The 27,872-nt window shown below is 37.0% G+C and overlaps 1 protein-coding gene and 1 non-coding gene across 2 annotated transcripts in view; one reads left to right on the forward strand and one right to left on the reverse strand.

Annotated features, from left to right (window-relative positions):
* The window catches only part of KDM4C (lysine demethylase 4C), a 392,436-nt gene that overhangs the window by 353,183 nt on the left and 11,381 nt on the right, over positions 1–27,872 (forward strand). The gene's annotated exons all lie outside the window — the stretch shown is intronic.
* On the reverse strand, positions 23,335–23,439 carry LOC126027441 (U6 spliceosomal RNA). The gene has a single exon (XR_007502268.1). It is a non-coding gene; the product is annotated as a U6 spliceosomal RNA (small nuclear RNA).

Consider the following 27,872-nt stretch of genomic DNA (forward strand, 5'->3'; position numbering starts at 1 on the left):
ACATTCTACTTCTCTCATTAATATTGTCATGGTAGTTGCTAGTGTTCTAACTGCGCTCACCCCTCCTTGAAGCGAGCTTCATATCGAGAGCCAGTCCTTCTGCCCCTCATCTCTGGGCATTATTACAATAATGTCTTTTATTTTTCTTAAAACCCATAGATGAGTGAGACTATTCTGTGCGTGTGTGTGTGTGTGTGTGTGTGTGTGTGTGTGTGTGTGTGTGTCTCCCTCTGACTTACCTCACTCAGATTAATAGATTCTATGTACATCCATGTATAGGAGAATTTCATTACTTCATCTCTCCTGATGGCTGCAGAATTGTGAGTATGTACCACAGTTTCTTTAGCCATTTATCGGTTGAAGGGCATCTTGGTTGTTTCCAGAATCTGGTTATTGTATATAGTGCTGTGATGAATATAGGTGTGAGGAAGGGATTTTTGTATTGTGCTTTGTATTGCGTTTCTAGGGTATATCCCAAGGAGTGGTGTAGTTGGATCATATGGGAGCTCAATTTCCAGTTTTTTGAGGAATCTCCTTATTTTTTCCCCATAGGGTTGGACTAGGCGGCATTCCCACCAGCAGTGAATGAGAGTTCCTTTCTCCCCACATCCTCACCAGCACTTAGTGCTCTTGGTCTTTGTGATGTATACCAGTCTCTATGGCATGAGATGGTACCTCATTGTTGTTTTAATTTGCATCTCTCTGATAATTAGTGATGTGGAGCATTTTTTCATGTGCCTTTTGGCCATTTGTAATACATTGATTCTAATCAATATTTAATCTCTGGGTTGGGTAGTAAGACTTGCATATATGCTCTTTTTATTTTATGAGGGGTCACACTGAACAGTGCTCAAGATTTACTCCTGATTCTGTGCTCAGGGATCACTTGTGGCAGGCTTGGGGACCTGTATAATATCAAATCCAGGTCAGCAACATGCAAGGCAAATGTCCTTCCCACTGTAATATTGCTCTGACCCTTTTTGTACATGCTTTTTATGCCAGAGGTACAGGGTCAATCCCAACTATGTCCTGGACTCCTGGCAATGAGCTGGGAGCAGTCTTTGAGCATTAACCAGGGAGTGGCATCCTGAGCATGGCTGAATGTGATTCCAAACACCATCACCCATGTATTTGATTGAAAAATTTTACTTGTACATGGATTAATTTGAATGTATGATAAGAACAGATTCATTAATCCTTTGATTTATGTTCATATAATACATACATTTGACAGATCAAAACCTATCCATAGTATTTAAGTAATCAAATTTTCTTAACTTTTCTATGATTACAGGTATCTTACTCAAACATATATCACAATTTTTCTAAGCACTTAATGCCCATTACTATAATAAGACATTAGTTTTGTAGGTCAAATCCTCCCACATATTTCAAACATCTTCAAAAAAGTAAATCACACATAGAGTAATTTATTCAAGACACATTACTATTATAAATACAGTTTACTATGGATAGATTAAACACAATGTGATTGATAGCTATAAAAATCTACTTAACCAAGGAGGAACAATATAACTGTATAGGCTAGGAATCAATGAAGAAATCTGAAAAAAAAAAAAAAATCTAAAAATGTCAAGACTGTTCTGTGCCTAAGAGTCTGGTTGCCTCTATGAAAACTAAGCCCTTTGGGGAAAGGATGGAAGCTCCTGAGGCTAGCTTTCCTGTGATTCACCGGTTCTCTTAGCCATATACCCTTCACTGAGGAGACCCTACCCAGTCTTGAAAGTTTCATGTTGTGGTACTCATACTTGTAGGGTGGGTATGACTAGCCCTAGATTTATTCCCATTTGAACATTATTTGATTTGCCTTTTACATTGAAGCCTGAAGCGTATTAATGCAATGCTGGAGCACGTGTTTGAGTTGCATTCTCTTTCCATTTTCAAAATTGTTGTTACCTCACTGACCACAATTCTGTAGCCATCATCCTGACAATTTCCATTTAGTGCTGGTAATCCTCTGACGAAAAGTATGTCATTACCCTGATGTCCTATGCAGGGGATTAGCTAGTTGTCCAGAAGACATAACTGTCAGTTGTGTTTTTCTTCAAATTTATGCCTTTCTAACTTGACAGTATTTCTCTTATTTCTCTTTTGGTAATTATCTCAAGGTGATTAGTTTAGAGAACTTGTTCCCAGGAGACAGGTTCCTTGTGTTTCTTTCTCGTCCTTTTCTTTCCAAGCAGACTTATCTCATCTTGAGTCTAACCAAATCAAAGTAACTACCTTGAACTTGAGGGCAATGTGATTAATTTCTATGTTTTCATCTTCTCTCAGTGCAGAGCTTAAACACAAAGGTGGAAGGCACCTTGAATTAAATCACCCTAGTGTTTGGGACTATCCAGTGGTATCTCATTGAATTATGTGTTCAACACTGCTAGGTACCTTGAGGAATTCAAAGATATGTAAACATATGTGAGGAGTGACCTTGGATATTCTGGATAATACTCAAGAAGGTTTGAAAAACTGAAAAAAGTTATTTCTAAAAATATATCTTTCGGGGACCCAGTGGTAGCTCAATGGTATAGCACTAACCTCTCAGGCATGTGGCTACAAATTCCATCATTCATACTGCTGTTTAAAATCCCTAATGCCATCACATTTTCAGTGTACTCAAACCAACAGGGCAGCTGGTCATGGCAGTAACAGCATAGGGAAAGGAAGAAAGAAAGAAACAGTTTTACGAATGGGATCCTGGGGAGTCTCCAAGGTAACTCTTAGCAATGAAAGTACCTCACCTGTGAAAATTTATGCCCCATCTAAGTTCATTCATATTATTTTGTTCATCACTGATTCCTTTACATCAGTGATGTAAACTACCTCCTCAGGAATTTATCTGAATGATTTTACAAGAAAAATACGCAGTGGAGGTTATTGTGATCAAATTGAGAGATGGAAGCAATTGTGAAGGCCACAACATTGAAGGAATATCTTGTCAGGAAGGAGTGAGATGAGCTAGCTCTTCAGTGATTGTGAGACCTCATTATGAAGTCAGATCCTTTGTTGGATGTTTGAACATTTTTTTCTCCCAGTTTGAATAATATTGTATAACTTAAATATAACATTTCTACTATCTGTTTGCCAGTTAATGGATTTTGGATTATTTCCAGTTTGGAGCTATTTTAAATAATGCTACTTTGAACATTTGCTTTCAAGTCTTTGTGTGCACATGTCTTTTCATGTCTCTTGGATAAACATATGGAAATGTAATTACTGAGTTATATGTTAAGTGTATGTTTAGCTTTCTAAGAATCTGCCAAACTGTTTTCCAAAGCATCTGTCTCACTTTGCTTTCCCTCTTGAAATGTATGAGGTTATATTTCTCAATGTACTCACCAATACCTGCTTTTGTCAGTTTTCTGATGATAGTATTCCAGTTAGATAAATAGTATTCAGTAATTTTAATTTTCTGTATAAATAATGATTTTGACATCTTTTTCAAGTGTTTCTAGCCATCCGTTTGTCATCTTTATTGAAGACTTCAAATATTTTACTTACTTTTTTTAATTGATTGTAATAATTAAAATATATTCTACATATGAATCTATTGTCAGACCTAGAGATATCTCCCAGTTGTGGCTTGTCCTCCCTTGTTAAATACTGCTGAAGGAGAAAAAGATTTAAATTTTAATTTATTATATTTAATTTTTAAAATTTGATTTTATTGAAATCTAGATGATCAGTTTGTCCCCTTACATATCATATTTGACATCCTATAAAATTTTTGCTTAACTTGCAGTCACAAAAGTTTTATTTCTCTTGTAGAAATGTTCTGGTTTTATTTCTGGTGCATTTAGAGACATGATTTTTTTTTTAGTTAATTATGTGTTGTCAAAATATAAATTCTTTCTAATGAAATCAATACAACTAAATTAATGAATTGTTATAGAATTGAATGAATGACTATGATCTCACAGTATATAGTACCTTATACTTATAGGTAGTCATGGTGGTTTTTTTCTACTTCTCGATTTTCTCAAGATCATTTTATCAAAGGGAAAGTTGCATGTTCTCATTCATTTTTAAATTTTAACTAGAATTTTTAAATTTTTAAATTTTAATTTAATTTTTTTTATAATTTTTATTTTGATCATAGTGGTTTACATGATGACAGTAATATTTTAGTTAAATATTTACATAACATCAGGGGGGGATTACCATCACCAAATTGTCTTCCCTTCACCTCCGTTTTTGTCCCATCTCCCATATCCACTTCCCTTAAATTTTAACTAGAAAGCCATATCGTAGCTCATTTGAAATGAAAATTTGGTAATTTTTTAAATATAAGTTTGACATTATTTTTAGACCATTATAAGACAAAGAGCAAAAATAACAGCTAAAATGTTTTTAAAAATTGGATTATTTTAGGGCTAGACAGAATATAGCAGAGAAGTTGCTTGCCTTGCATTAAACTAATGCAACTCCAATCTCCAGTACTGCATGCGGTTCCTTAAGCCTCTCCTAAAGATCCCTGAGCATAGAGCCATTCTACTAGGTCATGTCCAAAAACTAAAACAATAGGGAGATCTTAAATATAGTAAATGTGTTTAGACATAATAAATGTTTCATATATATTTTCTATCATTTATATGTAGACAAACAGTATTCAATATTTATGTTATCAAAGCATTTTGTCAGTATTTCCAAGAATATATTTTAAAACCCAGAACAGTTTTTTTGTGTTTTATTTTGATAGCAAGATTTACTTGGGGTGATTTACTGGGGGTGATTGGGGGACCATATGGGATACCAGGGATCAACCCAGGTCTGCCATATGCAAGGAAAGCACCCAACCCGTTATACTGTCTCTTCGTTAGATAGTTATAATATCACATAACATTTATAGTCAGTATAAATAATTTTAAATTTGAGTTCAAGTTCATGTGCCCATTCTTGGTAAAGAATTAGTCCTTAAAGCACAGGGACAAGCAACATAAAAAGCAAATGAATAATAAACAAATGAAAATTTTATTTTTAAATAAATGTATATGATCAGCTTTCATCAGCACAACACATAGTATTAAAATGTCTTTGGGGCCAGAGTGATAGCACAGCAGTATGGCGTTTGCACATGACTGATCTGGGAGATCCGGCTTCGATTCCCAGCATCCCATATAGTCCCCTGAGCTTGCCAGGAGTGATTTCTGTGTGAAGAGCCAGGAGTAACCACTGACAACTGCTGGGTATGACCCCCCAAAACAAAACAAAACAGAATGTTTGTATTCATTTACTTGGACTCTATTCCTCTTTAGGCTAGTTGTTCATGATACAGGGTTTCAAATGTTTAAATCTAATCATGCTCTAACTTCATTTTTATATGAAACATTGAGGCTGGGATCAGAATAAGGTATGTTCGGACATGTTTTATTAATGCCTTAAAATTTCTAAAGCCAATCCTTCATGTAGAACTTTATGAATGTAATGTTTTGCATACAATGTCTATATATGGGTGTATAATATATAAGTATAAAACATTTAGAAGTTCCTGAGGTAAATAGCCAATAAAGAACTGCCTGTTTACAACCCTTTTACATTATCTTTCACCTCTATTTGACCCCAGGTACTAAACAGCCAGATATCACACATAAATTTGTGATACATTCCAGAAGATAGGGGACTTATAAATCATGTAGAGTTTGTGTTTCTTTTTGACCCATAAGATTTAAGAGAACTTGGTAATAGAGTGAACTTAAATTTATGTTTGATAAATTGTCTAGTAGAATTCACTACTGTCACGGTAGATAAACTGACCACTGCTTTTTTTTTTAATTTGTGCATAATTTTTAAATAAGCTAGCTGCTTTTCATGGGTAACAGAACTAGCAATAAATAATACCTTTTATTGTACTAAACAAACTTACTTTGATATTGGAGTATGTGGATAAAGAGGAATGATATGAGGAAATGCAGAATGAAAATAAGACAAAATTTCTCCCTTCAATTTCTAATCTTTCCCACAGTCAGAAAATGTTCTCTGCTAAGAAGTGACTGAAATTTATAATATATATATTGATTGTGTGTCTACAAATTAACTGCCCTATACCATCTGATATTTTTACTTCAATAAAATGTATAATACTGGATTTAGAAGACTTGTATGCTTTAGATGTTCTATACATTACTTTTCAAATCCAAGTAGCACTTTCCATCATAATAATGCTGATGTAATCTGAGCCTGAAAAAAAAACTTTTGAAAATTCATTGCCAAGTGCTCAGTAAAAAACAAAAAGAGTGATTAAAATCTGCATATTTATAGTAGTCAAGTTTTTGAGGGGAAAAGGGTACATGCCTACTGTGCTCAGGGATTACTGCTGGCTTTGCATCTAGGAATTATTTCTAGATGGCTCAGAGGATCATCTTGGATACCCAGGATTGAACTAAACTACCCTCACTAGGCCACCTACTTGCTGCTGTACTATCACTGTCCCTACTTGTAAAGTTTTTAAAAAATGTATAGGTTTTATTTTTTTAATGTTGATGATATTTAGCTTTTATCCTTTAGGAATAAAGACTAAGTGATTTCTTTATAAGCACTTAAACTGATTGTCTCTTTATATGTGATTTCCTTTGTGGGGGAGGGGGAGATAAAATTAAAATTTCTAAAGCTGTTTATGTAATTTGTACTATAAAAATAGTGATTAGATAGGGTCGGAGAGATAGCATGGAGGTAAGATGTTTGCCTTGCATGCAGAAGGACAGCGGTTCGAATCCCAGCATCCCATATGGTCCCCTGAGCCTGCCAGGAGCGATTTCTGAGCGTAGAGCCAGGAGTAACTCCTGAGCGCTGCCGGGTGTGACCCAAAAACCAAAAAAAAAGAAAAAAATTAGTGATTACATGTGAAACAAGCCAGGTTTTAGTCATTACAACTAGAGCCATCAGTAAAGCCTTGTTGAAATAGAAACTATGAGAAGTGTTTAAAAAAAATGTAAATGTGAGCAGCATGTATATTAGATAAGATTCTGTAATATTGAGACTAGCCACAGACCTTATATTAGACTGCTAGTGGCTACAAGTAAATCCTATACATTTACTTTTTACTAAGTATTTTTCCCCTCTTTGGGCAGAGGTATTTGTAATGGTTTGTTTAGCATTTTATTATTTATAGTTTTTATCTTTATTTCATTCTTATTTAAAAGATAATTTTCTGTATTATTTATGCTAAAACTCTGCCCTGTGTTACTATTTACATTTCCACAGGATTCATTTTTATGTGACATTTGTCTTTAGGTTTGTGCTAAATTGAAAAGGCACATATATAGGCCAGTATCTAAGAGTACATTTCCTCCAGATGTCTAAAGAGGATGGAAACCAGTATGCATGGTGCCTGAGTACTCTTTCAGCCTCCAAGAGTGATGGCATGTATTACTATGGAAAGATGAACTTCCGCTGACAGGTCCTTCTTGTAGAGAGGAATTGCTTCTATAAAGCATATTAGTTACTTGTATATGGTGATTTATGTATACTCTAGTCACAGAATATCCTGCTCCTCCATAACTGATAGTCTAACCTTACCAAAAAATCTTTTTTGTCTGTGGTGAACATTTACCACATGCTAGGCATTGTGCTAGACCCTGGAAGTATTATGCAAATTATGTTTTTCTATCATTTTTATGGAAGTAACATAGTCTATTTCATCATATATTTCCAAAATGGACCATTGAAAATCAGCATTGTATATGCTGTATGCGCTTACTCCTATAAGTCTAATTCTGTCCTTTATACATTATTGTTCTTCATACATTAATCCTTTTGGTCTCAAATTACCCTCCCATCCCCAAATCCATTGTACATAACCAACAAGTGGAGCTGTAGTCTAAGTTTTTTTTTGTTTTTATTGAATATTTTTGATACACCTTGTGCAAGTGAGATTATATGGTACTTGTCTTTTTTTCTTATTGTTTATTTCATAAATATACTCTAAACGTAATACTCTCAGAGTATTTCCATATTGTAAATGGCAGAACTAAAATTTTTTGTTAACAGCTAAAAAGTATTCAATAGCTATATACTATAGCTATTGAATCCACCTATCTAGTGTATCCAGCTTTTCCGTTATTGAAAATAAGTTTTTTGTAAATACAGCTGCATAAAAATAGGAATGTATATAACTTTTTGAATAAGTATTTTGCAGGGTAAACACCCAATAGCATGATAACTGTATAATATAAATTTTCTAATTTAAATGGTTTGAGATTCTTCATTCTACCCTCTATAATGGTTACATCACTCTATTTTCTCACATATAACTGTCCCCTTCTATATTATCTTCTCCAATATTTACTGTTTTATTATTTTTGTTTTATCTTTTATCTTAACACCATGGATATGAGGTTATTCATACTAGTTTTTATTTCACATATAAAATTATTCATGATTGAGTTATAGTCATACAATATACAACTACCTTCACCATTGTACATTTCCCACCACCAGTGTCAAGTTTCCCACTTACACTCTCTTTACCCTCTTCAATCCCAGCCACTCTCCACTGCCTACCTCTGGGACAGGCATTTTACTTCTCTCTCTCTCAATTTTCTCCCTTTCTCTCTTCTTTTTTGATACTGTGGGTTCACACAATTGTTAATGAAGGGATGCCATACATATTCCTTGATATGTAGACCCTTCTTTACACTAACTCAGCTCTTTATTGACAAACTTCCTACCATGGACTGATCTTTCTAATTCTCATCTCTATTGTCTCTGAATATCAACCCCACACTGTCTATTATTTTCTTATATCCCACAAATGTTTATCTCTATGTTTATCTCTTTCCCTCTGATTAATTTTATTCATCATAATAATCTCTATCCATATCAACAAAATTTATGATTTCATTTTTCCCAATGGCTGCATAGTATTCCATTGTGTAGATGTACCACAATTTTGTTAGCCACTCATCTATCGTTGGGCACCTGGGTTGCTTCAAGATTCTGGCTATTATAAATGATGCCATGATGAACATAGAAGTGCAAGTGAATTTGTATTGTGTTTTTTGTGTTTCACTCCTCCTAGGGAGGAGTGGTATTGCTGGGTCATATGGAAGCTAAATTTATAGCTTTTTCTTGCCTGATTGCTATAGCAAGTACTTCCAGTACTATGTTGAATAGAAGTGGCAAGAAAGGGCAACCTTGTCTTGTGCCAGACTTTATAGAAAAGGCTTTTAGTTTTTCCCTGTTGAGTATATTTGGCATGGACTGTGGTTAATGGCCTTGATTATATTGAGAAAAGTTCCTTCCACTTTGATTTTAGTGAGAGTTTCTATCATGAATGGCTATTGGACCCTGTCAAAAGCATTCTCTGCATCTATTCATGTCATATGCTTTATATTTTTCCTTTTGTTGATATGGTATATTACATTGATTGACTTGCATATGTAAAAGCATCCTTGCATCTCAGGAATGGTGTATGCGTCTTACATCTTAGTCATATTGTAAGACTTTCTTGATGAGCATTGGATTCTATTTGCTAGAATTATGTTGAGGATCTATGTTCATCAAGGATATTGTTCTGTAGTTCTCTTTTTATTTATTTTTTTGGTGGCATCTTTTTCTGCTTTTGGTATGAGGATGATGTTAGCTTCATAGAAACTATTTATGGGTGTTTCTGTTTCTTCAATTTCCTGAAAGAGCCTGAAAAGGATTAGCAGTAGATCTTCTTGAAAGGTTTGGAAGAATTTTCTAGTGAATCCATCTGGCCCTGGGCTTTTGTTTTTGGGCAGCCTTTTGATTACCATTTCAATTTCCCCAATAGTGATAGGTCTGTTCATATATTCCAGATCATCTTGGTTCAACTTTGGGAAGTTATAATGGTCCAAGAATTTATTCATTTTTCCAGGTTCTCTTGTTTTGTAGCATAAAGCTTCTTAAAGGAATTTCTGGGTGCTCTTTGAATTTTTGTACTACCTCCCTCTTTTCTTTTTTTTCTCTTTTTCTTTTTTTTGTTTTTGTTTTTTGTTTTTGGGGACACACCCATTTGAACCTCAGGGGTTACTCCTGGCTAAGTGCTCAGAAATTGCCCCTGGTTTAGGGGGACCATATGGGACACCGGGGGATCGAACTGCGGTCCTTCCTTGGCTAGCGCTTGCAAGGCAGACACCTTAACTCTAGCGCCACCTCACTGGCCCCTACCTCCCTCTTTTCATTTCTAACTTAGTTTATTAAGTTTCTCTTTCTTTGTGAGTCTTCTAGTGACTTATTGATCTTGTTTATTTTTTTTAAAGGAGCCTACTCTTGCTTTCATTGATCTTTTGGATTTGATGGGGAAGGTCCAGTTCATTAGTCTCTGCTCTAAGCTTTGCCTTGTGTCTATTTTGGGTTCATTTTGTTGACCACTTTTCAATTTTTTAAGTTGTACTATTAGGTTATGTAGGCTCTTCCTGTTGAATGCTTGCAAAGCTATAAATTTTTCCTTTAGTAACACTTTTGCTATGTTCACATATTCCGATAATTTGTGTTTGCATTTTCATTTGTTTCCAGGAATCTTTTGAATTCATCTCTTAAAAAAATAGAGGGTTTCAATTACCATTTGTTAGAGTTTTCTTTGTCTGTGTCTGCTTATAACTTACTTATAATTTTAGTGCATAGTGATCTCAGAAGGTGATACAATTTCTATCCTCTAATTTTATGAGATGTTTTGTGGCTGAGCATGTGGTCAGTCCAGGAGAATGTCCCATGTGCATTGGAGAGAATGTGTATTCAGCTTTTTGGTGATGGAGAGATATATATGTGTATATGTACACACGTGCACACACGCTAAGCCACTTTCTTCCATTTCTTTCTTTAGAGCCAGTCTAACCTTTTTGAGTTTTGGCCTGGTTGACCTTTCAAGGGGTTACAGTGTGTTGTTGAAGTCTCCCACTATTATAGTGTTTTCGATGTTTTTCCACAAATATATCACATTTGTTTTAAATATTTTGCTGGTCCCTCACGCCTATGTATAGGAGTGTGATATATTCTTATAGTACTACAACTTGATTATTAATAAATACCTTCTCTGTCTCTTAAAAACTTTTTAAGCTTAAATTCTGTGTTGTCTGATATTAGTGTGGTCACCCCAGCTCTGTTAGGGTGTTGTCTGCTTGAATGATTGTCTTCAAATTTTTGACTTTGTCTGTATTTGCTCTATTTCTATGTATTCCTTGCCAGTAACAAAATTTTAGTGTCAGCATTTTGATACCCGTTGCCACTCTCTCTTAATTGGTCCATTTAGTCCATTAATGTTGAGAGAAATTATTGTCATTGGATTAAGTGTCATCATTCTGAGTATTTGTTGGGTCTACCTTGCCTTAGCGTAGACCCTTCAGCTCCTCCTTTAAGATGGTTTGTGATCTATAAGTGTTATGAGCTATTTATCCATGAAGCTGTGTATCCTTCCTTCAGACCTGAATGAAAGTTGACTGGGTGCAGTATTATTGATGAAGCATTCATTTCACTCAGTTTTGTCACTATATCCCACCACTGCTTTTGGGTCTTTGAGTTTCCTGTGATAAATCTGCTGTAAATCTTCAGGATGCCTCTTTGTATATAATTTCCCTTTTTGATTGTGCTGCTTTCAATATCTATTTCTATTTTTGTTTTTCATCATTGTGGTTAGTATGTGCCTTGAAGTGCTTTTGTGCCTTGAGGTGCTTTCTTGGATCTCTTTTAGCTGGTACTCTTCGGGACTCCAGGATGTTGTTGCATGCACTCTTTAGTTCTGGGAATTTCTCAGCAATGATATCCTTAACTGTTGATTCTTCATGGGGTTTTCTTCGTGGGTCTCTGGATCCCCAATGATTTTTACATTGTTTCTATTGAGTTTATCTCAATTGTATTATTGTCTGTTCACTTTCTCTGAGGATTTTTTCCCAGCCTCTTCTGTTGTATGGAGATGTTATGCAGCTCTTCTGCTATGTCACTTAATCTGTGCTAAATGGTTGTTACTTAGCTGGTGAGGCTTTCCTGTGAGGTTTTCATTTCACCCACCATGTTTTTCAGCCCTGATCATTCTGTTTGAAGTTTTCTCATTTTTACTCTCATATCCTCTTGAGTTTTCTGAGCTGTCTTTTCCATCATTTCTTTAAGTTCTTTGAACATTCTTAACATTCTCTAAAGTCCTGATCATAGATGATAAATTTGTGGCAGGTGTTGGTTGGGTCTCCAGAACTAGCATCTTCAGTCACAAGGTCCATGTGTTTTTTTCTGCATAATTGTGAACATTGAACTTTCAGTGTTGTGAACTATGTTGTATGGTACTGTTATTAAGTATTGTGATGTAGCTCCTTGACTGAAGAAAAACACATAGCCAGCCACAGAGTGAAGTGGAGAAGCTGCAGTTTCGCTGGCTTCATACACCTCAACTGGATTCAAACTGGGACTTTATTTCCCCAAACTCCACCCTCATGCATCTGCATCTAGGTTCACGTTCCATAGATCCAGTTCTAACTGGCACTTTTTAAATCCAGTCTCTGGCCATTGTTTATGGCTGCTCCTGCTGTTCTCATACACCTCAGCTGGATTTCTTCCTTCTTTTTGTTTTTGGGATAATAGCTGTTCGATAAATATAAGGTGATATTGTAGTGCCTTTTATTTGCCTGAAATGATTTTATACTCAAGGAATTTCCATTTCAGTGCATTGTTTCCCATTGTGAATTATACTGCCCTCCTGGGAGACAGGAGAGAGAACTCTGTGTAAATCAGAATACAATATTTGTTTGTTCTTTGAAAGAAGGCAGTTTACTATGAATGCACAGTTATTTGTTGTTGTTTTACTGGTTTTTGTTTTTCAGAAAAGGGTTTGGTAGACCAAATAAGTTTCAGAAATTCTAGTGGGAAAGTAAAATGATAGCCACACTAATGAGAACATTCTTCAAATTGAGGTTACTGGAATGTCAGGATATAATCTTGTAAGAACATATGATCAGTAAAAACCTTACATAGATGAGTGAACAGGGTTGTTTGAGTTAGAGATACAGAGATACTTCATTTAGAGAAAATGCAGCAGAGAGTTTCTGCCATCTTATGCTCAAAGACTTGCACAGAAATGTATGCATTTATTGGTGGAAATAGATGATAAAACTAGAGGAGGGAAATACCAAGCAAAGTTATTCCCTGAAAACCTGTCTTAGGTTCATAGTCTTTATTCTAAGATCATACAACATTTTTTATCTTCCTCTTTTATTTTTGGTTAAAGTTTTTTAACGTTACATTTTCTTTTATATGTACATTTTATTTTACTTATAGTTGATTTGTTTCCAGGTGAGAGAAAATTCACTTTAAAAAATAAAAACAAAGAAGAAAAAAGAATACAGCAACAAGTAAATATGTGAAAATTATTGTATGATATCATTAAATCATTGTCATAAGGTTACTAAGCTCTTGTTGCTAATGCTTTTCTGTTCTTTTGTTTCTGAACATTATGTAGCTTCAAATACACATTGAGGTCTAAATAGTTGTGTTACTACTGGGGTGATAGTATTAAAATTTTTTGCTGTATATGCAGCCATTCCAGGAATTCCAAGCATTATTTTAGATACCATGGCTTTTTGGGTTTTTTTTTTTTTTTTTTTTGGTTTTTGGTTTTTGGGTCACACCCGGCAGTGCTCAGGGGTTACTCCTGGCTGTCTGCTCAGAAATAGCTCCTGGGAGGCATGGGGGACCATATGGGACACCGGGATTCAAACCAACCACCTTTGGTCCTGGATCGGCTGCTTGCAAGGCAAACACCGCTGTGCTATCTCTCCGGGCCCAGATACCATGGCTTTTGTGATTGTTTGAGTTTCAGGCCTGCTGAAAATACAGGAAGGTGGGGCGGGTGAGATTTTACACACTCAAAGAAAAAAAAAAAAAGAAAGTCAAAAAGATTAAGTCCTAACTAATACCAGCATACTTGGAGTTTTGGTTCATTTGTAGTCTCTGCAGAGAGCCATAGTTGAGTGGTGAAGCAGGGTCATTGGCAAAGCAATGATTGTGATGGATGCAGATAGCATGGCTTTGGCATGGTGAAGACTTTGTCCACCTCTTTTCCCCAGATTGCCAGTTATCAGCTGCCTGGTCAATCTACCCATAGTTTTTCAAAACGGTTCAGTTTACATCTCTTTCAAGAATAATTTGAGTCAGGAAGTAGCCAATTGCAGACAATCGGTGACCTGTCTTTTTCTTCTTAAACAGATATTAACATGAAAAGATTTGCTATGACCATTTTCTTTGTCTATTGTGAAAGTGAAATGGAGCATGGACCATAATGGATGCTTGGTGACCAGTTAGGAGGCAGGCCAGAGGAGAAAAGTTATAATTTGGAACATGTGTCAACCTGTGAAAGGTCTGATATATTTAGGAGTAAAAATCAAGAGAACTTATATTAGGGCTAAGGAAGAAAGAAGTACCAGAAAACTTACTGGGTTCTGTCTTGCTCAGAAAAAATTATAGGTGATATCTATCAGTGAGACAGGGACATTGGAAGATACCTCAGTTCAGAACTAGGGTTATAAATATAGACTTGACCTTATTGAGTTTTTTCTTCTTAGCTCGTTTTCCATCTAAAGCAATTACCGCATTTAATGCTTACCATAAACCCCGGTTTGCAAAACTTTCATGTTTATAGTTGTAGTTTTGTATGTCTCTGTGTGTGTAACACCTACCAACAGACTCACAGGGATGCTTAATGAGTTGATGGTGTGGGGTGGGAATAGTGGTGCAAGGAAGTGGACACTCTGGTGGAGGGTGTTGTGATGGTGCAATGTAGTATGTATGAAACACTACCACTAACTGTATTATAAGCTAATACTTTAATATAATATATATAATATAAGCTAATACTTTAATTCTAAAAAAAATAGGATTTTAGTGCTTACTTTATTTTGGTGGGGTTTGGATTTTTAGGCCACACCTGGTGTCACTCAGGGGTTACTCTTGGCTCTGTGCTCAGAAATTAGTCCTGGCTCAAGGGACCATATGGGATACCTGAGATTTAACCTGGTTCTGTCCTTTGTCAACTGCATGCAAGGCAAATGCCCTACTGCTGTGCTACCACTCCATCCCCATGCCTACAATTTTTTAATTTTAATTTTTAAAGAAAACAAAAAGTTCTGAAAAAGAAGGACTTACATTAACAGAGACGCAATTCGTTATATAGAAAAGACTTGATCACATTTTTGTTTGTTTGTCTTTTGTTTTGGCCCACACCTGGCAGGACTCAGGGATTACTTCTGACTCTACACTCAGAAATTACTTCTGGCAGGCTTGGAGGTGGGGGAATATATGGGATGCTGGGATCGAACCTGGGTTAGCTGTGCAAGGCAAACAGTCTATCCATGCTATCACTCTGGCCCCAAGACTTGATCACATTTTATTCTTATGCTTAGATACATTTTCACCCTGAAGGAAAATCAGAATTTCTTCATTTGTACCATATATACATACTTAAGGATTCACCGCTTCTGAATTTAACATAATACAAACTGACATTTTTTTAAGAAGTCATATTCTCATAAATCCTTTCATTTGTCTTCACCCCTTGCTGGTTCCCCTTTCTAATAATCCTTTATTTAAAATTCTCTCCAGATGTTCTTCATTTGTTTAAAATCTTGGACTGCTGGCTTTAAAATAGGAAGTTAAATTAAATTATAGCTAGCTCTTGGCAAATTGTAACTATTTGCAAGTCCTATCATTGTTCAGCCTCTCCCTTTAAAGGGGGGACAGAGGCCTGGGGCACCTTATAGGCCTCTTCTGATTCTGGCAGAGAAAAGTGCTGGGTTATCCAGTATCATCTCTGGCTGGGCAGTGGACTAACTCTGGATCCAACCTCCTCTTTTGCACACAGGTCACAGGTTCCCTTTGCATATCTTGGGGAGCACCTGTGCCGTCAGTATGGGGGAACAACTTGAGTGAGACTGGGAGCTGGAAAGTAGCCATTAATTTGGGCAGCCAGCCCCACATTACAACATGATGTGCCATTTGTGTAATGTTATTAGGGAGAGCCAAGTGATATTTTTTCTTTTAAGTAATCCTTAACAGCCTTTCACAGTCATGTTTTGCATTTGTACTACCTAGAAGACGTTTGGCAGAAGACTTTTCTGTAGCAGTTACCTAAAACTGTCACAACCTGTGCCTTTCATCATTTCCTTGCTCTTTTGCTTCACCTGTTTTGGAGTCAGTTTTTTAAGTAAATTAAAACAGAGGTTCTTGAGTCCTGGCTTAGTTCAGGCCACTGTGTATGTAGGACAAACTTAAGTGTGTGGTACCCTCCCTCTGGAGCCTTCAAACCACACACCCCCTTTCTTTAATCCTCCCAACTACTGCACACTGCAGAAAGCCTATACCAGATATCTGGGAGTGACTTGTATTATGCTACTGTCGATTTATTGCCTTGATTGTTAGGAAAGTTTTACTTCTGAGTAAAATCTAAATGCTGCCTCTGAAACACTGGAAGAGGCCATCTTAGTACTTAACTTCACTCACAGCTCCTCTGAAACTGTCAGGTCCTTTTTAAATCTTCTCAGATGCAAACAAAACAATCTACCTGCCTCATTTTCTTAATATATATGTGTGAAAGAATGAATAGGATTTAATGAAGACAAAGTGGTTTTCAGAATGTTCTTTCTCTAGGAAATTAATTCAAAATCAGTGATGTCATGAATTGGAGGTATTTCTAGTAGTGCTTGCCTATATTATATTACTTAGATGAAAAGGAATCATGAATGGAAAAGGTTTTAAGGAGCCTTGTTCCAGGACACATTCTCAGGCTGAAATTTGGGGGGACAATATTCCACTTAAAATTCTGCTCAAGAATGTCAAAACACAGTGTCTGACCCCTAATCTGACTGTGCGCACATAACAACTTTTTGTTCCTTTCATCTGGCCATTGAACATTATCAATGCAGCTAGGAGGAAGGTTGAATGAATTATTTATGGAGCCATTAAAAAATCATTTTTCAAAGGATACTTAATGGCACAATGTAATAAATGGAAAAATCAGGCTCAAAATTGTATATACAGTCTGATCCCAATTATGTATAAAAAATAAATATGCAAAGGAAAATCCTCAAAGGATATGCATCAAAGTGTTACTGATTATCTTTTGGGAGTGTAATCATAGGTGATTATAATTTTCAACTTTATTACCTTATAGTTCCTATATGAGCATATTGTATTACTGTAATCAGGAAAAAGGTTACTTTTTTTCAAATATATGAACCCTTCTTAGAACTCTTTGAATAATGAATTTATTTCTCTGGTTTTCTTTATCTGGATTCTTTAGACTCTTGAGTCAAAATTTCCTTAGGGTTTTTTCATCTCTTGAGACATTTTGAAAATCTCTACGATGTAATAACCACACAATGTGTTCATAATCTCTCCATTAAATGCTTCCACTTCACATTGCAGTTCCCTGATATAGAAGTTACTATACATAAAATAGTTTATTGTTTTATTTTAATACCACATTTTCCACTCAGAACTGAATGAGATCCAAAGCTTCACCTATATTTTTGACTAATAGTTTTACTATTTCTAGAACACAGGAGATGCTCCAAAGTTCCATGTTGAATGAGTGTGAGACTGATGTAAGCAATTGTACTTCTCAGTTTGAACATGAAATGATACCATCCTACCTGTCCTGGCAGTTATTTCTGGATTTCCTCTTGGGTAATAGTAGCTGATCACCTCTTGAAATAGTTCTTGGCTTCTCAGTTCATTCATTTTCACCATTTTATTTTTATTTTTCTCACCTTCACTTCCCTTTTTTGTTACTGTTATGGTAGTAGTGATGGTCCACAGTCACACCTCACCTTGACTATGGTGTTCACCATTTTACTTCCACCATTTTAGCTGCAGTACTTATCAAAGGCACACACACTTCATTTGCAGTTCCTATACAAACCTTACTATGGTGTGTCAAAGATCACACTCACTGAGATGACTCTGAGAATTCCAAATAGCTAATGGGTCCAATTGCTCACACACGTGATTGATACAAGGGATCAGATCTATAGCTTCATGCTTGCCACACAAGTACTTTTTGACTGAGCTTCCACATTTTACTTTTATCACTATTTTAAATCTCAAGGATCTTCTCATTTTTTCATGCACTCATGATCCTTGTCTAGTGCCCACATTGCTGTGAATTAAGTCCAGTCACAGTTGCCAGCTGCTGATTATTGGGCCATGCATAAATATATATGAGTGCTACTTCTCCCAACAATCCTACCAGGTTCTGTTGTAATGTTCATGTTATTGAATTCGAAACAAGCTCATCAGGAGGTAAAGTAGCTCATGCCCTTCAACTCCTCAGATCTCTGGACTCCAGATCAGTACTCACTACTTTGGACCACTTTATGGGCCCAGTTCTTGCAGTGACAAGTAAGTACCATATAGAGCAGGAAGAGAATGCACAGATCAAAGGGTAGAGGCCAGATGCCTCCAACCTAAACTCAGTGCCCATCTGCACCTGAACACAGAAAAGGCTCTCTCCTTACTATACTTGCCTCATTTCTCCATCCCTCTTGTCTTTGTTCCAGATTTTAGGACCAAAATTTAGAATCCACTTCTGAGAAAGTCACTTCTTGATCCTGTCTTTCTTTGGGAACAGTGGACTTTATTCTTTCAGTTCTGGCCAATGAGAAGGGATGAGAGTTCTGTCCTCTGTGAATAGAAGTGTTTCTCACTCATATTTGTATATGGAGAGTGACCATTCCTGGATATTCCCATAAAGGTTACTGCAGGAAAGCTGGAAGAAAGATACAGGAGCATTGCATAGGAGTGGTGTCGGCTGTCATTCTGTGATGGGAAAACTGTGTAACAGACAGACCTAGTGTACATCTTTCATTAACAATGCAATCACAGTCAGACCATTTACATTAATTACCTTATATTCATCAGATGGAGAGTGTTGGAATCATTGAAATTATGAATAAAGCAGGCAGTGTGAAAATGAACCCATAATAAACATGCAGGTCTAATATGTTTTCTGACTATGGTGGTAGTTATTATTAGTGGATAGTAGCTGATAATTTTTCATTGATCAGTGAGAGGCCACCAGTGTTCAAAAGTTCACAGTGATTTGACCCCAAGAGACATTGATGTAGTGATATCTTAACCAGAGTTCATCACCAACCAATGCTATATATTGAAAACTTGAGGACACTTGGAAATCATGTTAAGGCTAGACTGGGTGACTCAGTTGTGTTTGAACTTGATTCTGATTGAAGAATAGTTTTTCTTATATTTTGAATGAAGATTGAGTGGTCTTGGAAGCACTCTATTTTTCACCAATAAAAGGAGACATTCATTCGAAGTCAGTGAGAGGAAAGATCTCCCATCACCCTAACAAGCAGTCACTTACCAGTCAGGGTTATTAGTTGCAAACAGCAAAAACTCAGTTGCTGAGATCATAGAGAAATTTAGTGAAATGTTAGCAAGGGGCCCATAAAATTGCTAGGGATGCAGAGATCAAGATTAGAAAGGAGGTCAGGTAAAGGAGACTGCCCATCTAGAATATGGACAGGACCAGGAAACCTAGAAGGATACTGCCTACTCTGTGGTGTGGTCAGACTGGAGTGGATGGGATAGGTCTTTGTATTGGGGTGTGAGCACTGCTGTTCCTACAGCCCCTTTGGCAGCATTCTCTCCTCAACTGCTCTTCTGGCTTCAGTCACAAGTTCTGTACATGGGTAGGTGCCAGGCCCACATCCATATGGACTCCAGATTAAATAATGGCAGGCTATTTCTGCTTCCCAGTAATATTAGGAAAATCAAAAGGGGCTTTAGAGAAATTGTACATGTTATGCTTGTCTCTGACCCTGCTAATCCCCAGCACTATAGGGTTCAGTATACACTTATTTCTTTGGCCCTGACATAAAACAACTAGCCCAGTTTGCTGAAAAACATCAAGGAACCCACAGACCTCCTAGTGATTGAGTGGAAGGTACTCCTACCTCAAAATCAAACGTCAGGAAAAAAAGGGTTGGGGTTCAGATGTTGGGCAGCCAAACAAATGACAGGAAGCTGGTATGTTTAAGTTCGAACATTACTAACAATCAGTCTTGTTAATTCCTGCCAAAGTCCAGTAATAGTCAGGCTACTATTCCTCTGAAAACACTTGTGGAAATTCCTTGCAGGGGATCCTCTGTGTTCCAAGAACACAACAACTTCAGAATTCAAATAAGATAGCAGCTGGACTTTTATCTCTTGTTGGTGGATGAAAGTGCAGTAGTTTTGTTCATTTTGGCAGGAATTTAAGTCTTGTGGCCTGGGTTGATCAATATTCAGTCTTAAAATCATAGCCCAGAGTCTACTCTTGATTATAATTATTATTTCTACCTTTAACTTTTACATCATTTATTGAGTGCTCTAGCTACAATTCTTACCAAAATCTCCAGCCATCAGTGTCCCTTTGGACAGAGCCCTGGCAATTTAAAGGGAGTTTACACATCGCTACAGGCAGTATAGCAAATGGCATGGCTATTTATGTCAGGTAAAGGCAAAATGCTTCTAAGGGTCTTGATAGCAACTGAGAAAAATGCATTAGCCCATGTTTTTAATGCATGTAGTTTTCTAGCAAAGATGTTTACTAGTTCCAGCAACACACTAAGAACTACATTAGGGAAGACCTCTTTAGCTTTTCTACATCCTTTAATATAATAGGTGTCAAATTCTACAGTGCTTTAATAGAAAATCGCCTCTTTACTTAGAGCTACATAGTAGAGGGGTTGGAAGCTTCATTTTTTAATGTGTGCCCCCAGAGTCGTGTCCACTCTCCAAGAAGCTGTGTTGTTGCTATCGTCTGATTTCTCATACACGGTTCCTGGAGATGGCAACTAACTGGACATCTTTCAAGTTACTCATGCTTTTGCTTATTGTTAGTCCTCATTTTCAGTTATTCTAGTTCATATATATAATATATATAAACTTTTTAATTTAATTGTTAATATATTGAGGTAAATTTATTTACAGGAATACAAATATTTGGCTATTTCATGGGTACAGTCTGCTACAGCATCACACAAACCACCAAAGTGCCAGTAATCTCACACCTTGGCCACAAGATGCTTCTTTTCAAATTACTCCCCTATATGGCTTCATTCTGCTCTAATTGTCTAGTTTCATGCCCCCCCCCCATTGGATATTGTCTATTCCTTAGCTTTGTTTCTTTGTATACTTCTTATCAATGTGATTACTAAATATTTGTCTTTCTCCTTACCTATTTTGTGACATCAGGAGTAAACTCAGGGCTTTACACATGCAAGCAGGTGCTTTAGCACTTTATCTCTGGAACTTCTCCTGATTTCTTAATATGAACCCCTTCAGTTTCATCCATATTTTAGCAAAAAACAAGTCTTTATCTTTTCTTATTGTCAAGTGTATACTCAATTATGATTATACACCACAATTGCTTTAAAAAAATAGAGTCCTTTTTCCCACTGCAAATCTTACATATAAAAGTAGTTTACAATCAAATGAAAGGTATGTTATTGTGGAAGTAATTGTAGGGTCAGGGCCTACACATTTCACATAGATGTCAGCCTTTGCAAGGTCCCTGAGTCTCCCTACTCCCTACTCCTGAGGAATTATGGGGAACACTATGTACCAGCCCCCCCCACACACACACAACTAGAAATTGAGCTTCCATATGATTCCTCAATACCACTTCTAGGAATATACTTCAGGAGCCCCAAAAAACAATGCAGAAAAGCCCTATATTCCTATATTCATCGCAGCGCTCTTTTTAATAGCCAGAATCTGGAAACAGCCCAAGTGTCTGAGAAAAGATGAATGGCTAAAGAAACTGTGGTACATCTACATAGTGAAATACTATGCAAGCTGTTAAAAAATGAAGTTTGCTTATAAGGAATGGATTTGAAGAACATTATGCTGAGCTAAATGAGTCAGAGAGCATAGAATTATCATGCTCATTTGTGGGATATATATAGTCTGCTAATAGTGTCCAGAGACAATAGAGAAGAGGAGGATCAGTCCATGGTAGGAAGCTTGCCACAGTAGTTGTGGAGTGCAGTTAAATCAGAGAAGGGACCACCATGATAATAAGAGTTGGAAATGATCACTCTAGGCTGAGAGGCGATAGTGATAGGTATGATACCCTTTCAGCAACACTATTGCAAACAGTGTCAAAAGTAAAAGAGAAGGGGTGGGGGTCTGCTTCAGAGACATTTGGGGATTGGGGAAACTGAGGCATTTGATGGGAGATGTGCACTGTTGAAGGGTGTTCTGTATTGTATGACTGAAACTCAATAATGAACAACTTTGCAATTGTGAAAAATAAAACTGTATTATGGACAACTTTGTAGCCGCAGTTTTTAAATGAAATAAGTAATAAAATAAGATATCCCCTTCTTTCTAGCTTGAGGAGCTGGAGATGTTAACCCCTCTAGTGTTTCACACAGGTGGTCAGTTAATAGGTGTTGGTGATTTTTGATTACTCTGCTTTGGTGGTATTAGAGATGCCTAAATATCACACTCTTTGACTTTTTAATTCAAGTACCTTTCCTGTTGAAATGCTTTAAATACTATCATGTAGTTTTAGAATATTTCTAGCAAACTACTATACAGTAGGCTAGATGAATTGGAGCCATTTCTTTATTGGAAAAAAACTACATGTTCCTATTTTAAACTTTATTCTATTTGACATATAAGTAATCTAAAATAAAAATAATCTTAAGCAAAATTATGGACAAATCAAAATATATTCAACTCTAAATACCCTAGCAAAGGATACAGATATAGAAGTTTTAGCCAGAGCCGGAGAGATAGTACAGCATTAGGGCATTTGCCTTGCACACAGCTGATCCTTGATAGATGGTAATTCGAACTGTAGTTTGAATCCCAGCATCCCATATGATCCCTGAGCCAGCCAGGAGCGATTTCTGAGTGCAGAGCCAGGAGTAAACCCTGAGCACAGCTGGGTGTGATTCTCCCCCCCCACACACACACACACAAAAAGAAGAAATTCTAGACAATACCTCCTATTGTGCAGGTGAAGTGAAGGGAACTATGTTCCCTCCCAGAACTATGTTTTACATGATCAATGCCCAGTAGGGTGGGGGCATGTGAAACTGTAGACCAGGAGTTATCAAACTATGGCTTATTGACTTGTCAAGGGCATTTATCTTGCCCTCTGGGAGTTTTTACCTCCACTGCCTCTTCTGCTTAGCAGCTAACTCATCCCAGGCTGCAGTGCTAATATGTGGAATATGCTCTGCACTCTTTGACTCCCCTCTCTGTCTCAGGTAGGGTCCTCAAACTACGGCCCATGGGTCACTGTTTTTCATAGTTGTGTGGTGTGTGTGTGTGTGTGTGTGGTTTTTTTTTTTAATACAGAAACTTAAAAATATAGAACGCTTCACAAATTTGCATGTCATCCTTGCTCAGGGGCCATGCTAATCTTCTCTGTATTGTTCCAATTTTACCTCCCAGAATACTAGTATAACTGGTCCCCACTTGTACAGCTTGCTGTGTATTAGGATAGATTCTGTTGTCATTGACTTTGGGTTTGATGTTCAGGTCTGACCATTTTTTATTTCCACTAAATGTTCATGCAAGTGTCTGGACCTGATACCCTTCATTTTTCCCCCTCAATTTATGAGACTGAACAAGATGTTTCAAGCAATGTGGTTCTGTTGGAGATATAGAAAAAGAAAAAGGAAAAGAAGAAAGAACAACAACAACAACAACAACAAAAAGCCTAAGAAGAATCTTTTAGGTGTTATAAGTATCAATTTAGAAGAGGGCAGGGAAAAAAGAAGGTAACAAAACAAAACAAAAAACAACAAGGCGATAACAAGAAAAATAAAAAAAGAACCAAAAAAAAAAAAAAACCACAATCAAAAGAACAAAATAAACAAACAAAAAACCAAGGCCAGCAACTATGAAAAAGACAAAAACAACAATAAAAATGATAAAGGAAAAAAAAAAGTCAGCAACTACATAAAAAGGTTTCTTCTTCTTCTTCTTCTTCTTCTTCTTCTTCTTCTTCTTCTTCTTCTTCTTCTTCTTCTTCTTCTTCTTCTTTCCTCCTCTTCTCCTCCTCCTCTTCTTCTCTTCTTTTTTTCTTCTCCTCCTTTCCTCCTTCTTCCTCCTCCCTTCCCCTTCCCTCTCCTCCTCCTCCTTCTTCTTCTAGGCATAGTATGTATTGGGGAAGTTAGAAAGGGAATTCCCTTGGCCTAAGAGATTTCAGGTTTCTCCGCCCTTGAAGCATGGTGTCATGAGAACCACTACAGGCTCTGTACACCCTCTTTTTCTCTCCCCAAGGTGTTTTTATGGTGCCAAGCATCTTTGTACTCAGTTATGGATCATATAATCAGGTCTCTCTAACCCGATACCTTGGTATTTACACAGGTCATAGGACAAAGCCTAGAAATAGGCTTTCTTTATAGTTCTAGAAAACTGTTCCATCACTGTTGTTGTAATCAGACTTTTATAATTGATGGTTCCCTGAGATTCTTTTTTTTTTTTTTTTTTGGTTTTTGGGCCACACCCTGTGACGCTCAGGGGTTACTCCTGGCTATGCACTCAGAAGTTGCTCCTGGCTTCTTGGGGGACCATATGGGACGCCGGGGGTTCGAACCGCGGTCCGTCCTAGGCTAGCGCAGGCAAGGCAGGCACCTTACCTCCAGCGCCACCGCCCGGCCCCTGAGATTCTTGAGTACAGAATGAGGTTTTATTTTTATGAAGTTGACTGACTATTTTTCTTCTTCTACAATTAAAGAGGGTATGAGATAAGTTTTGAAAGCTAAAAGATTGAGAAAGCAAGGTGATATATTTTCCCTAGAATTTTTACTTGTTTGAATTGAATTCTTTCTCCCTAACTCCTCCTATCTCAGCCTCTTCTATTGGTTCCACTCCAGCCTGCTTTGACTTTAGGATCTCTCCATCATTGGGGGAATACATCTCAGTGTTTAGAGACTATCATAGGTACAAAGCTCTAAATATAGGCCTCAGCCTTTATCAGACTATAGAGATAAAACAGCAAATTAATGCCTACCTCCACCCCATCTTCCACATACCTGAAGCCCTCTCTTGGCTTTATAGGGATTGCAATATTTAGCCTGCCTGAAGAAAAACAATATTGAAATAGAAAGGTCAGGATTTAGAGAGTAACAACGAGTCGCTTGCTGCTGGTGTCTTGCGTCTCAGCATCTCTAGTGGGGACGAATTTCCTTCGTGAAAGAAAGCGGGCACACGAACAGATGAATATGAAATATGAAATGATAAGACCACACAAAATACATTGTATGGGGACTCGCGTCTGCAATAGACGTGAGACAAATTTACTTTTCAGGCTGCTGACTTATAAGCACAACTCCTGTATGCAAAGTATTTCCGCGAAAACAAAGGGCAGAGGATCTTTAGGAGGAACAACACAATGGTACCAAGCCCTAGAAAATATATATCAAAGAACTAGCTGTTACAGGTGAAAAGACTCCCCAGCTAAAAGGTAATGAATTGATATATGGGGTTTTCTAGTTTAGAAAGGATGTTCTTATAACAAAGAAAGAGAAACTGGTTTTGCTACAAATTTGCAGCCTGCCAGAATAGTCAACTGCAAGAAAAATAGGAGCTGTTTGTTTACTTACCTAAAAGCTGAAAACAGAAAAACAGGTTGCAGGTAGCTGGCTGGACTTGTCTTTGAGTTGCAAATATACTTAGCCAGCGGGGAACTTAAGCACCTTTTGGTACTGAAATTTCTCTGACTGCACATTGACTGAGGCCAAATTTTGGCCTGTAGTTTTGCAAGGGAGACAAAGTCAAATGATAAGAGATATAATGTCACCGCTATGTCATAGGGGTTATGATTAACTTCCTCCAATGGGCCAGCTGGCTAAAATATTTCTTGGGGGACTATCAGGCACTGCACTGGGAAAGCCAATAGACACATCTGGTGTGTGCTTCCCCTAAGATGAAGACATCTATGCTGTATGATGTGCCAGTCACTTATTATTAATAAAGTAGATAGTGATGAACATGGCTTAATAATAGTAGACATTAGAATTCAACAGGCCTCCTGGTGTGATATCCTACCAATTCATCTCTGCGAGTGCACACAGAATTGAACTCTCTGCTCCCAAGTAATTTAAATGGAGAAGAAAGGGTAAAGTTTCAGCCAGAAATTACCAATTTTTAATGCCCCTTGGGCAAGAGAAATACCTAATCATTTTTATTAAGAACAAGCAACATAATAGTAATAGCAGTAATAAGTAGTAACTTTATAGTAGAAGCAACCTAGAAGTTTGACCAGTCAGTATACTTTCCCTCAAAGGCCCTGTGGATTTTCTTGTGGTACCCAGGTATATTGTGGACTGTAGACTCCTTCAGACTTCAATAATAAATTTGTTCCTTCTTGTGCTCTTGGAAGACTGTCTGAAATGAAGAAATGGGAGGATACTAAGGCATTATCATGGTGCAACTACCTCTATCTGAAAGAATCCATCAAAAACAGGAGGAAACATACTCTTGTTGGCTGTCCCCCACCACCATGGCCAGAGCATCTGGCCAGCTTGGAGTTAACCACAGGATATGTGGGCTCCTAACCCAGAAATCCGGACACATGTCCAGAATGTATGCAGAAAACTCACATTCCAGTGTTCTTGGCATAATGTACATCTTTGGAAGGAAGAATAAAGGGAAGTGAGATGTAATTGTGGTCTGATAGGCTACATTTCTAAAGCCTCTGATAACATTTTGACAGTACTAGAAACCGAGTGAGGGCCTCACACATGTATAATAACTCCTATAAGAACTATATCCCTGTCCCCCAATAGCTTAGCTTTTCTGTTCTTCATGCCCTGAGAGAAAATATTATGAAGGCCTAGAATAAATTAATTTTCATTTGACTAAGATAAATGCAGGCTGTTAATTGTAAGTGTCTCTAAACACATACTTCTTATTCTCTACCCATTGCTCTTAAACATAGACCACAAATGTGTGTGTGTGGGGGGGGATGAATGGTGGAGCTTTCATGTATATTCTCATCCCAAAAGAACAATGACAACTCCTTTGTAATGCCAAATGTCTAGGAATTTTAAAAAGTAGTATATGTTGTATTTCTAGTCATAAACAATTAAATATTTCCAATGCATGCTTTTGAGTTAAACTACAGAAAGATGCCCATTCTGCACTAACAGTTTGTTAGCTCAACTGCACATTTCAATCAGATTGACCTATCAGTAAATTGCCACCACCAATGCAAAAGTCTAAATGTGCAAAAACATTCCAGTTAAGTGTTTTGTGCCTTTGTATAAAAATTTTTAGCATCGCTATCCATTCAAGAGTTTAGAAACGGTGTCTATGAAGACATTTATTTTTACCATCTATACATATACACATATACACGATGAGAAAAACAAAAAGTACCATTCAGGCTGAACTATGGGGGAATTTGCTTCAAATCATTAACTTAAGGAAAGGAAGTCTTGAGTAGAAGACATGAGGTAAAAGCTGCATGATGATATATGGAAGGAAGTGGACCCATCAAGTCATTGAAAGGAAGCTATCAACAGAATCATGCCTGGTGTGGGAGGGCACAGGCTCTTGAGAAGAGATCTAAAAAAGACACAATGTCACAATGCTGGAGTTATCCATTCCTGCCTTACTGTTGTCAAAGTCTGCTGGTTCCACTTCTCAGCCTCTCCACCCCAGTTTCATCTTAGTGTCCCCAGATCTTACTCTCATTTTCAGTTCCATTCCCCCAGGATCCTCACACTTAAAAGATTCTTCTTGGAGATTCTGTTTCCTTGACAATACTGTCTGACTAATTAATGTAGTGATTATGAAGATCAAATGAGATGTATGTTAAAGCCTTTTTGTCACCTACAAATTGCTATATAAATATCAGATGTTGTAAATCATTTGCCAGTCTGTTCTTC

The sequence above is a fragment of the Suncus etruscus genome, chromosome 1 (assembly GCF_024139225.1).
Source record: "Suncus etruscus isolate mSunEtr1 chromosome 1, mSunEtr1.pri.cur, whole genome shotgun sequence".
Taxonomy (NCBI): domain Eukaryota; kingdom Metazoa; phylum Chordata; class Mammalia; order Eulipotyphla; family Soricidae; genus Suncus; species Suncus etruscus.